This window comes from Nyctereutes procyonoides, unplaced genomic scaffold (assembly GCF_905146905.1).
Source record: "Nyctereutes procyonoides isolate TBG_1078 unplaced genomic scaffold, NYPRO_anot_genome, whole genome shotgun sequence".
Classification (NCBI taxonomy): domain Eukaryota; kingdom Metazoa; phylum Chordata; class Mammalia; order Carnivora; family Canidae; genus Nyctereutes; species Nyctereutes procyonoides.
The window spans coordinates 27,212,535-27,225,447 of NW_026575128.1; the positions used below are offsets into that span (position 1 = coordinate 27,212,535).

The 12,913-nt window shown below is 34.7% G+C and overlaps 1 pseudogene; it reads right to left on the reverse strand.

Moving 5' to 3' along the window:
• Nucleotides 1–9,395: 9,395 nt before the first annotated feature.
• Nucleotides 9,396–12,913, reverse strand: part of LOC129520618 (RNA-binding protein EWS-like) — a 40,397-nt pseudogene continuing 36,879 nt past the window's right edge.

Sequence of the window (12,913 nt, forward strand, 5' to 3'; positions counted from 1 at the left end):
GTCTCACTTATTAATAGCTCTCCATTTCACTCTCACAGTTGAATTTGGATGATGGATTGCACTGTTACAAAATGATGGCATATGTGCTTATCTGGAAAATTTTAGGGGGAACTTTCTGAAATATCTAATAAGCACCAGACAATGAAAATTTGCAAAACTATATGTAAAAGGGTCTCGGCTTCTATATACAAAAACCTAGGTTGTTCAACATTTCTAATCTATCCACATGAGACCATCTTGAATGCAGATATTTTTTTTTAGAAATTCACATCAGTGTTCTTTTACCACATACCTGATAAGAATGTAATTTGGGTGGGTAGAAGTGAAACATACCAAATGACTCTCAAGGGTTGCATTTTTACTTTTTTTTTCCTTTCTATTTTACAAGCTTACTTCCACATTCAACTTATTTTAAAAAGCCTTATTTTTTTTTTACCTTTATAATCTGAGATTCAGGAGTTGAAAATAGTGAGAAATGTTCATTTTCGTTCTTTCTCCCTTTCTATACAGAGTAACATCCTTTCCAGTAACAAATATTCAATAAAGGGAAAATACAGTTGTGATAGAATATTTTTGTTATTTACCAATCTTCTTTGTTAGCATCATGAAATAAAGCATCATGTTAGCATCATGTTACTTCAAGTGATTTCTACAAGTCTGTTCTCAGCCATTATCTAAAAACAAAACAAATAGAAAATAAGTTGCAGTTATTCATAAATACAGCCATTTTTGCTATCGAAGATCTTCCTAATTAAGAAAGCAAATATGCAGGTTGCCTCTCTTAAATAGATCAGTTTTTGAAAACACATTCTTTCAAGGTATTATGTAGAACTTTTCTCATTGTGTTAAATCATTAGTGGTGAAAAAAGCAATATCAGATTATGGGAATGTACAAAAGAATAGCATTTTAAGCTATTATTCATGGAAATACAGGTAGAGATTCAGATTACATTATTAGAAATCCAGTAATTTTCAGATAATTTTCACATTATCAGAAATTTGCAATTGAAAGAGCTGTGAGAAATTTGGCAAGTTAAACACAAATTTATAGTTATTATAATTCCAAGAAAATTTAAAATATTCAATAGTATTTCAAAAGATATTTTAATCAGTACTGATGGCTTCTTGGAGAAGGCAATGATTTTGAAGTATTGATGTGCTAACCAATTATCTGTAAGTACAATAAAATTATGCTGCAATGAACATTGACAGGTTTTATTTTCTGGCCTTGTAGTATCCAATCTGTTTAAGCATTAAAACTCAGTGAATTTACAGGTAATGAGTAACTATTTTACTGTATTTTAGACTAATTTTAATATTCTGGAGATTCAGAACTTTCAAAGTTATAGCATCGTCACAGAAAAATACATTCTTTGTCTCGATATTTGTTTAATAATAAATGTGTCAGAAAATATAACTTTTAAAGGTTTTAATAAGTTATATTTAAAAGTAGGTAGAATGTCATATTTTACAAGCTATGTACTTTCTAGTTATCTGGCTTGGTTTAAAGTTTTGGATCTTTAATATCTCTCATACCACAGATTGGACTTATGTTTGTTGATCATTTTTTACACAAACTGCAAACTTTCAGTTTATTCTATGTAAGCCTCTGCTACATAATCCTTCTGGGTGGACCAACTCTCTATAAAGATCTAGAAATATCCCAAATTCCAAACTAAAATTATCAAAAGATGAAGTCAAAGTGGAACACAGGTTCCCCATGTGCCTCTACTTCCTTCTCTAAATTTTTCATGGCATTGAGTATAAGTGCACACACATGGTGGGGACGAAGAAAGGTGGTTGTGATGTACAAACATGAGATATTAAGGGAACCCTCCCTCTCTTCCGCATAACCAATCATCCAAGTAAATACAATTCAAGAAAAAAATAATTATATAACAATTTTCCAGCATATCCAATTATTTTATTGATGTTATAGTAGCTAACATTGATTTTGGATGCAGAATCCAAAATCTGCAAATCACTGCAGAAGTTTGAATTAATAGTTAAAATACATATCAAGGGCATCTGGTTGGCACAGTCAGTTGAGCGACCAAACTCTGGTTTGGCTTACGTTGTGATCTCAGGGTTGTGAGATTGGGAGTTGGGGGGCAGGGGGAGGCTCTGCACTCATTTCTGAGTCGGCTTGAGATTCTTTGTCCATATTCCTCTGCCCCTCCTGCTTGTGCTCTCTCTCTCTCTAATAAATAAATAAAATCTTTAAAAAGAAGTACATATCTGTCAGTTTAACTTTGTGATTATGTTGTGAAAATTGTAACAGAAAATGTAGAAATTTATTTCTGTCACCATCTCAGGATTGGAGATCCTAGAATCTTAACAGCATTGTTTTGTTTTTTTTGTTTGTTTGTTTGTTTGTTTTTTGCTGGTCACACAAAGCTGTTAAGCCTAATAGCCTTGCACAGACTTGATACACAGATGGTTAAAGGTATGGACAATTGGAGAGAACTGGTGATGAAATACACTTATTAATATATGAAAGCAGAGGGATTTGTTTGTGGTGGGGATCCTGTCTGAGGTGGGAGGAGGCTGGAGGGTACATGCAGAAAGGAACCTAAGGAGGGAAGCAAGGAAAGAAGAGGCCTAGGGAGGTAGGGAGAGAGAAAGAACGGCTACATTAGGGTAAAAAGATATTTCAGGGGTGAAAAGCTGAGTCTTGGGATGTGACTGCTCTCTCCCTCTTCTATCTCCTATACAAAATTTTCTCACAAACTCCTTGATGTTTTTAAAATGGACTTTCTTCAAAGGATAAAGAAAAATGCTGAGCCCTGTTCCAAAGTTGACAGAGACTAAAACCTATGGATATTCAGGAGATCTACTACATGGTTTTGTGCCTATCTATGCATCTATCTATCATCTATCATGTATCTATCATCTATCTACCAGCTATCAGAGAAAGAGAGATTGAGAGGGAGAAACAAAAGGTAAATATTAAGTGACAGCCGTAAAATTTCTCAAATGAGAGCACCTGGGTAGCTTAGTCGGTTAAACATCTGACTATTGGTTTCAGTTCAGCCCATGATTTCAGGGTCCTGTGATCAAGCCCCCGTGTCGGGCTCCTTGTCCAGTGCAGAGTCTGCTTGTCTGTCTTCCTTTGCTCCTCCCTCTACACACGCACTCTGTCTATCTCTCTCTGGAATAAGTAAATAAGCTCTTTAAAATGTTTTTCTCAAATGAATACAAAACACATTTGTAAGCAAGGGATAATAGTTGATTTCCATATTTTGTTATAATCTACAGAAAGGGCATGATCCAATTTGAAATTGAAGTTAAAGAAAATGTTAGGCCATTATGTTATATTGTACCCTGTGGAATATTCATAGAAAAGGAAATAAGAGAAAAAAGTAAAATTAAAAAAAATACAGTAAAAGTCTGTGTCAGTTAAAGAACTGAAGCAATTAATGTGATAGTGATCATTCTCCAGTTTGGTTCCAGCTTTGGTCTTGTTTTCACTCTACTAAGATACCTATTCACCTAGATGATGTTTTCTCTACATGTTTTTCTCCCTGAACATCTTACACTTTTCCTTCATAGTGCTCAACACAGTTGTGATTAATATCTGTTGATGTCTTTTTCCTTCTTTGGACTGAAATTTCATGAAAATGAACCTAATGTCAAAATAGTGGACCTCTCATTCCAGATCTGTCCTTTTCTAATGTTCTGCATTGAAAAAAAAAAAAAGTTACCACCAACTATCTAGGAGCAAAACCCAGACATCTTGCCCTCTCTCACCCTTTGTATATAATTTATCATGCAGTCTTACTGATTTTAATTCCTAAATATCCCTTAAGTCAAGATATTTCTTCCCACTTCATCACAGCATCACTTTGAATTTGTTCTTTGACTTCTAACTGGTTTGTTTGCATCTGAGCTAGAATCCCCTGCACCCAATCAACTTCTACACCTTTTCAAAGTCACCTTTTTATTTTATTTTATTATTTTTTTTATTGGAGTTCAATTTGACAACATGTAGCATAACACCCAGTTCTCATCCCGCCAAGTACCTTTTCAAAATGCAACCCTTACTCTGTATCTTCTCTTCCTAAAATGAGGACTGGCTCCCAGTTCCTCCTTTAATCAGGTGTCACATCCTGCACTCTCTCAAGTTTGTACTACAGTCGCAAGAATGACTTTATTCCTTTATACATGATACGGCATCAGGACACTAAACTGGTCCTTTATCAAAAGTGTTTTTCTTTCCATGTTTCACCTTTTTATCTCCTTACCCTCAGATGTTGGCTCATATGGTACTTCCATGGGACAGACTCGCTGAATTTCCATTTTGGGTCAGTCCCTCATTTTATTTATTTATTTTTTTTAATTTTTATTTTTTTATGATAGTCACAGAGAGAGAGAGAGAGAGAGGCAGAGACGTAGGCAGAGGGAGAAGCAGGCTCCATGCACCGGGAGCCCGACGTGGGATTCGATTCCGGGTCTCCAGGATTGCGCCCTGGGCCAAAGGCAGGCGCTAAACCGCTGCGCCACCCAGGAATCCCCAGTCCCTCATTTTAAAGGTTTCCTAGCATGGTATACTTCTTTTTTTTTTTTTTTTTTTGCAACATTTGTTGGAGTTGAAATATCCCAATGGTTTGTGTGATTAGTTGATTAATGTCTGTTTACCCCAGTAGAGAAGAAAGGAAGGTATCAGCCTTTGTAGCTAGTGCAGTCCCTGGCTCAAAAAATATTTGTTGAATCAATAAATGAATAAACACAGGTCTATATGTTTTATAGAGAAAGAAATGAAAATTTTCTTTTTAGCGTTTGAATCCAAAGGTGAAACCATGGGGAAATAATGAATTGCTCAATATAAAATTCCAGAGTTTCTTGTGTAGGTAAAAATAGAAAAGTGACAGACATATAAAATAAGAGGTAACACTGGCTACCTGTGGCTTGAAGAGAATGCTAGTCATCCAGAATGGTTCCTGTTACATGCAGGGATGGAATTTTTTTTTCCTTTCCAATTTGCTCATAATAGCTTCCATTAAAGCTTTATAACCTAAGTCATGACATTTTCCCTAAATCCACCCCAAACTATGCAATCTCAATAGAGCCAACACTGTTTGAGTATAGCCCTCTACAAGAGTGTCTGTCTATGTTTGTGCATTAGGGTTACTATGGTTAGAAGATATTTCCTGAGAATGGTCTTTTACTGTAGCTATCAAAATCAGGTGAACAGCTGTTCCAGAGTTGATAAGGCTGAGAAAGTAGATAGCATGTAGATATTGTTGCCAATGGCTACTACAGTTTCAGGACATCTTGAATATTATATATTCATAGTTTCAAACAAAAGCACTTTTGATAATATGAGACAGATCAATTTATAAGTTGTATGCTAGCAATCCTGTTATTGGAAGATATATCATAACCAAAAAGTTATAATATTAAAGTAAAATAAAACGTGTTCATATGAAAAGGAAGTTCAAAGAATAAAGGGAAGAGAAAATAGTATGGAATAGAGGAAGTGGAAAGATAGAGGAAAGGAAGCTAAAATTAGAGGGAGAGGGAGATAAAAAAGAAAAGAAATGTTCATGTCATTAAGAGACTTCATGTCAAATTTTAAAAATAAATATATGATCACATCCCATCAGTGTAACAATAAAATTATATTGCCAAGTACTATAATTATGTCTTGATTAAATCAGTTCTACTCTTCTCTCAAGTACAAAATTAATGACAAAGTTCTAGTTTCTTAAGGATCAAATGGTTGAAAGATTTGTAAGAGCTTCACAGAATATATAACAGTATATTGCAAATATGCAACTTAGAAAAAGTTAGAAAAAAATTCAACCTTTTTATTATTGAAGTTTATAATCTTAACTCAGACGCAGGTTTAAAAAATCAAATACTTCTTATAATAGAGATAAATAAATCTCGTGTTTCCTTAAGTGCAGTCATAAGATACATGTATGTATGTACTAATTAAATTTCTTGCACTTTAAAAAAAAGATTTTATTTATTTTTACATAAGAGAGGCAGAGACAGGAGAAGCAGGCATCACACAAGGAGCCCAATTCAAGATTCCATCCCGGGACCAGGATCACGCCCTGATCCAAAGGCCGACGCTCAACCACTGAGCCACCCAGGCTTCCCAAATCTCTTGCACTTTGAATGCATTTAAAATTCCGAGTTTTATCTTGTTTTGTTTCTGCCCTGAGACACTTAATGTTCAGGAATCACTTAAGACATTATAAGAAAATTACATATACTGTTATGGATGGAATTGTGTTCCCCCCCTAATTTATATGTTGAAGCCATATACCCCGATGTGACTGTAATTGGAGATAGGGTCCTTAAAGAGGTAATTACAGTTAAATGAAGTCATAAGGGTTTGACACTAATCCTATAGAAATGGTATGGTATCTGTACAAGAAGAAGAGATTCCAGGATCTCTCTCTCTCTCTCTCTCTCTCTCTCTCTCCTAACACATACTTGCACAAAGAAAAGACCATGTGAGGACACAGAGAGAAGACAGCTGTCCTCAAGCCAAGAGGAGAAGTATCACCAGAAACTGACCTTCTGTCACTTTGATCTTAGACTTCCAGCCTCCAGATTGTGAGAACATTAATTTGTGTTGTTTAAGCCACTCCATTTGAAGTACATTGTTATGGTGGCCCTCTCTAACATGTACACCATCATATTTTATTTCATACATTCACTTGAACTACAGCCTTTATATCAGATTTAGCACAGATATACATACTTAACTAAGATAAATAAATAAAAATTTACAAATATAGCGTGATCTAAAATAAAACCTATACTGAAGGTATGTAACATATTTTTTAAATTAAAAATTTTAGCTTCTTGGTGAATTTCTGGTTCTTCTAACTTTGGAAGTATTTTCTATTACATTACTTTTAAGTCTATCTGTGAACAACATTTGAATGTTTTCCCTCATTGTCATTTTTGGCAGTATCCTTCCAAAAGTGACAGGGCAGAATAACAAGGAGCCAGAGAATTAAGATTTATTAAGTATCTTCTTTGATATCAGCTATAGCAACTTCTTTCTAGATATTACTCAGCCATTAGAAACGACACATACCCACCATTTGCTTCAACGTGGATGGAACTGGAGGGTATTATGCTGAGTGAAATAAGTCAGTTGGAGAAGGACAAACATTATATGGTCTCATTCATTTGGGGAATATAAATAATAGTGAAAGAGAATAGAAGGGAAGGGAGAAGAAATGGGAAATATCAGAAAGGGAGACAATATGAAGACTCCTAACTCTGGGAAATGAACTAGGGGTGGTGGAAGGGGAGGAGGACGGGGGGTGGGGGTGACTGGGTGGCAGGCACTGAGGGGGGGCACTTGATGGGATGAGCACTGGGTGTTATTCTGTATGTTGGCAAATTGAACACCAATAAAAAATAAATTTATTGTTAAAAAATTAATTGGATTTAAAATAAATTTTTCAAAAAACACAAAAAAATAGATATGCCTCCTCCTGAGGCAAGGGAAGCAAAAGGAAAAATAAACTATTGGAACTACATCAGAATTAAAAACTACTGCACAAGGAAGGAAATAGTCAACAAAACTAAAAGGCAACCTGTGGAATGGGAAAAGATATGTGTAAATGACATAATTGATAAAAGGTTAGTATCCAAAATATAAAGACCTTATAAAACTCAACACCAAAAAAAAAGAATAATCCAATTAAACATGGGTAGAAGACAAGGATAGACATTTTTCCAAAGAAGACATATAGATGGCAACAGACTCATAAAAAGTTGCTCAACAGCACTGATCATCAGGGAAATGCAAATCAAAACCAGAATGAGACATCACCGTGCACTGTCAGAATGGCTAAAATGAACAACACAAGTAACAATAGGTGTTGGTAAAGACGTGGAGAAAGGAGAACCTTCTTGCACTGGTGGTAGGAATGAAGCCCCTGTGGAAAACAGTATGGAGGTTCCTCAAAAAAAAAAAAAAAAGAAAGAAAAGAAAAGAAATAGAACTAACTCATGATCTAGCAGTTACGCTACTAGGTATTTACCCAAAGAGTACAAATATACTAATTCAAAGGGATATGTGCACCTCAATTTTATAGCAGTATTATCTACAATAGCTGTATTATGGAAATAGCCCAAATGTCCACTGACTGATGAATGAATAAAGAAATGGTGTGTGTGTGTGTGTGTGTGTGTGTGTGTGTGTGTGTGAGAGAGAGAGAGAGAGAGAGAGAGAGAGAGAGAGAAATAAGAGAAAGACCATAGCATGTGATTTTGCTCACATATGGAATTTAAGAAACAGGACAAACTAGCAAAGGAAATAAAAGTGAAAGGAAAAACCAAGAAACAGACTCTTGACTATAGAGAAGAAACTGATGGTTTCCAGAGGTGAGATAGAGGTGGATAGGGGAAATAGGTGATGGGGATGAAAGAGTGCACTTGTGATGAGCATCAATTGTTGGATTGAAATATTGAATCACTATGTAGTACACCTAAAACTAATATTATACTGTATGTCATCTACCTGGAATTTAAATTAAAACTTTAAAAATATTTCTTAATTATCTACTATAATAGATGAAGATTTTCCTTACAAATAAAAAATGAATTATGTATTAGGGAAATTATTACTGTATTTTGTTCATTGGCAAGGAAAACTGTATATCTTTCTAGTATCTACTAGCAACCCCAAACTAACTTAATGAATGTTTGTTGATGATGGTGATAATACAAGGACTCTAATTCTACATACCCCTTTTAGTCCTTACAACAGGTGTTGAGTAAAGTAAATATGCAATAAATATTTTAACTAATTGAAAATCCTAATTAAAATAAAAATCAGTATAGTTGATGCAGGTATACTTGTCAGAAGTTATTTCAGACTCACATTTTTTTATCAGACTTGCTAAAAGGAGCCTTTTAAAAACATAATAATGATACTCTCTCCAAAATAATATTTTTAGTTACCAGGGAAGTGGTGTAGATTGAAATAAATATTACCATATCTACCAAGATTCTGTCTTCTTATCAATCAAAAGGCAGCTCTTTTAAAGTTTTGTTTCTGTGTATTTGCATGTTTTATTTCAATTGTTATTTTTCCAAAAGCTTTTCCTGATCTATCATACTCTTACTCTCCTATTTTATAGCCCAATATATTACTTTTTAATAATACTTTATGCAGTTATATTTAATTCATTGTAAATATTTGTTCATAACAATATCAGTTATAGAATTCTTTAGCGTTGATATCGTCTCTGTTTAGTGTGTATATATGTATGTATATGTGTGTATCTCTATATCTACATATTTATATCTATATCCATATTTGTATATGTATATACAGAGATTTACTTCTGATTAATATCCAAAGACTTTGGCAAAACGGAAAGTTTTAATTGCTTACATCCAGCCAAGAACATCTTTCAATAATATGGATCATTGGTATCAGAACTTGAGAGGTTGAAGGACAGATCATATTGAGAAGGCCAGGTCTTGAGAGGCTTAACAATAAATGGCAGTTGAAATAATGCATATGGATGAGACCACCTAGAAAGGAAGAATAATACAAGAAAAAGCCATGAAGCATAGTTGTACAAACATGAAATAAAAAAAAATCTGCCTTCATAACCTCTTTATTACCTACTAGCTATGTAAAATTAGTGAAGGTTAGTTTGGGTCCTTGTCTTAGGATTTTTGCAAGGATTAAATGTAATAATAAAATGTAAAACATTTAGAGGAGTGGCTAACTAAGAGAAAACAATGTGTATTGACTCATAGACTTCAAGGAACAAAAGGCTAGCACGAATTCTTTAGGGACTCCCAAAAGATGGAAAAGGATGGCCAGAGAAGTCACAGGTAAAAGCAAAATAGGTAATGCTATGAAAGACAAATGATAGTATCTCAAGAGGGGAAGTCTCTTAGGCCTTCAACTTCTCTCCAAGATTAACCCTCAAACCTCAAAGAAACTAAATCCAGATGTAATAAATGATTTAAAAATTCCTTCAAGATATTGGACGTTCATTATTAAAGATGGTAATTCCTGTGAAAATGGGAAGCAAATGAAATGAGCCCTATATGATTACCCCCTCCCCCTGCCCTTGCTCCCTACAGAGAGATTCCTGGATGGTGCAGGGCGGGGGAAATCAGGTGGATACAACAGATAGCCTGAGTTGAGGAGTTAGAACTGAATCTGAAAAGAATAAAGTGGCTTGAATTCACAGGGCAGAGTACCAGAAAGAAGAGAGCTGTTCACAGAGAACCCTGAAGATCTGTAGAGGCCCTCCTTGGGTGCTTCAGAGTTATTATTGATAGGCCTCCTGAGTGGAAAACTGGTACAGCTGGGGGTGATTCATCTGAAATGATTAGAGGGAACATTATCTGATGCTTACACTGGATGGAAAATAATTCCTTTTATCATCAGCCAGACTGGGAAATCTCATAATTCATGGAACATTACAAAGAGTACTTAGAAAGTTCTTGCCTGAGTGGTGGGAATATTTAGCCCAAAACTCTAGTCCTGTCTAACATTATCTGAAAAGCAAAACTAAAAATAAGTGTTTCCAACTGATTTAACTTTATCCCAGAACAAATCTCAGTAACTTTTATCGGGTAACAAAAATACTTAGCTTCCAAAAAGGTAAAATTCACAATGTTTGGCATTGATGAGATGTGCAAAGAGGCCAGAAAATGTAACCAGAAAGGAGAAAAGTCAATCAGCCAAAGTGGACACAGGACTAACACAAATGTCATAATTGGAAGACAATGATATTAAAACAATTACATTCCAAATGTTTAAAAAAGCTGGAGAGTTTGAAATGTTAAACAGAAATATGGAAGATGCAAAAATACACTCACATCAGACCTCAGGATAAAACTCGACAGTCTGAGATGAAAAATACACTGAATAGGGAAAACGGTAAATGAGATGTTGAAGAAAAGATTAGGGAATTTGGAAATTAGCAATTGAAAGTAGATAATTGGAATGGAACAAAATACTTGAAAAGATAAGAATATCTCAGCAGGTTGTGGGGCAACTTAAAGTAGTCTGATACATATGCAATTGAAGTCCATGTAGAATGGGAGAAAGAGAGGGACAGAAAAAATATTTGAAGAAATAATGGCTCCAAGTGTTGCAAATTTGATAAAAACTATAAAAACTATAAACCTACATATCTAAGAAGTTCAATGAAACTCAAGCACAAGAAACGTGAAGAAAACTGCAAGGCACATCAGAGGCAATTTACTCAAGGCCAGTGACAGAAAGATTGAAGAACAACCAAAAGTAGAGAAAAAAGACATCCTAAAGAGGTACAAAGATAAGGGAACGATAAAAGCAAAAAGACAATAAAGCATCATCTTGAAGGTACTGAAATAAAAAATGAAAGCAAGTTAACTATCAACTGAGAATTCTATCAGATAAAAGATCTTTCAAATATGAAGGGAAAAGGTAAACATTTAAAGAAAGACAAAAGGTGAAAGAATGCATCGGCAGTAGACCTAAGAAATATTAGCAGGAGTTTTGTAGACAGAAGGAGAAAGGTAACACGTGGAGATATGAATCTTCAGAAAGCAATGACGAGTACCAGAGGTGGTAACTATGTATAACACATTTTCCATACTACAAACCTTTTAAAGATATTGATTTTTTAAAAGATTTTATTTATTCATGAGAGACACACAGAGAGAGAGAGAGACAGAGACACAGGCAGAGGTAGAAACAGGCTCCATGCAGGAAGCCCGATGGATATGGAACTCGATCCCAGGACTTGGGATCAACCACAGAGCCACCCAGGCATCCCTAGTGTTGATCATTTAAAGAATAACAATGTAGTGTAAGGGTTCGTTACATATGGAAAAGTAATCATATGAAACAAAGGTCAGGAGAACAGACATGGAAAAATGTTTTTATGCTCTTATGTGTGAAATGATATGCACCTACACTTAAATGTTGACTGGCTGGTTGCTGGACATACAGTAATGAGTAAGATCAACAAAATCCCTTCTCCCAGGGAGTTTGGACACATATTTACTTGTACCAACCTTAAAAACTAAATTCTCAGAACTAAAAGATGATTAGCATGATAAGAAGAAGAAAAACTGACACTGTAACAAGTGATATGGGCAAAAATGAATCTAATTTTTTATTAACGAAAAGTATTTCCTATTCTTATTATGGGTTTTATCTGTTAGAGTGGCCATCATCAAAAAGACAAGAGATAAATGGTGCCATGGTTGTGGAGGAAAGGGAACCAATGTACATTGTTGGTGGTAATGTCAATTGCTGTGGCCACTATGGGAAAACAGTATAGAGGCTCCTCAAAACATTAAAAATAAAATATTCTTCAGAAATTCCACTTCTAGCTATATATCCAAAAAAAAAAAAAATAAAAGCAAATGAACCCCAAAGAGTTCTTCATACTCTCATATTCATTGCAGCACTATTTATAGTAGCCACAATGTGGAAAAAAATCTAAGTGTTCAACAATGGGTGAATTGGTAAATTGTGATTTATATATAATGGAACACCATTCAGCCATAAAAAAAGATATCCTGCCATTTAGGACAACATGGATGGACCCTGAGAGCTCTATATCAAGTGAAAAAGTCAAACACAAATACTGTATGATCTCACTTATATGTAGAATCTAAAACAAAATTTCATAGAAACTCATAGAAAACGCAGAAACAGAGATCATAGAAACTTATAAAAACAGAGATCAGATTTGTGGTTGCCAAATGCAGGGCAGGGGGCCAGGGGAATTGGATGAGAGTGGTCAAAAGGTACAAACTTCAAGATATAAGATAGATGAATTCTAGGTATGTAATGTATAGCATACTGACTGTAGTTAATGCTGCATTATATATTTGAAATTTGCTAAGAGAATAAATCTTTAAAGTTTTGTCACAAAGAAATTTGTAACTATGTGATGTGATAGTTATT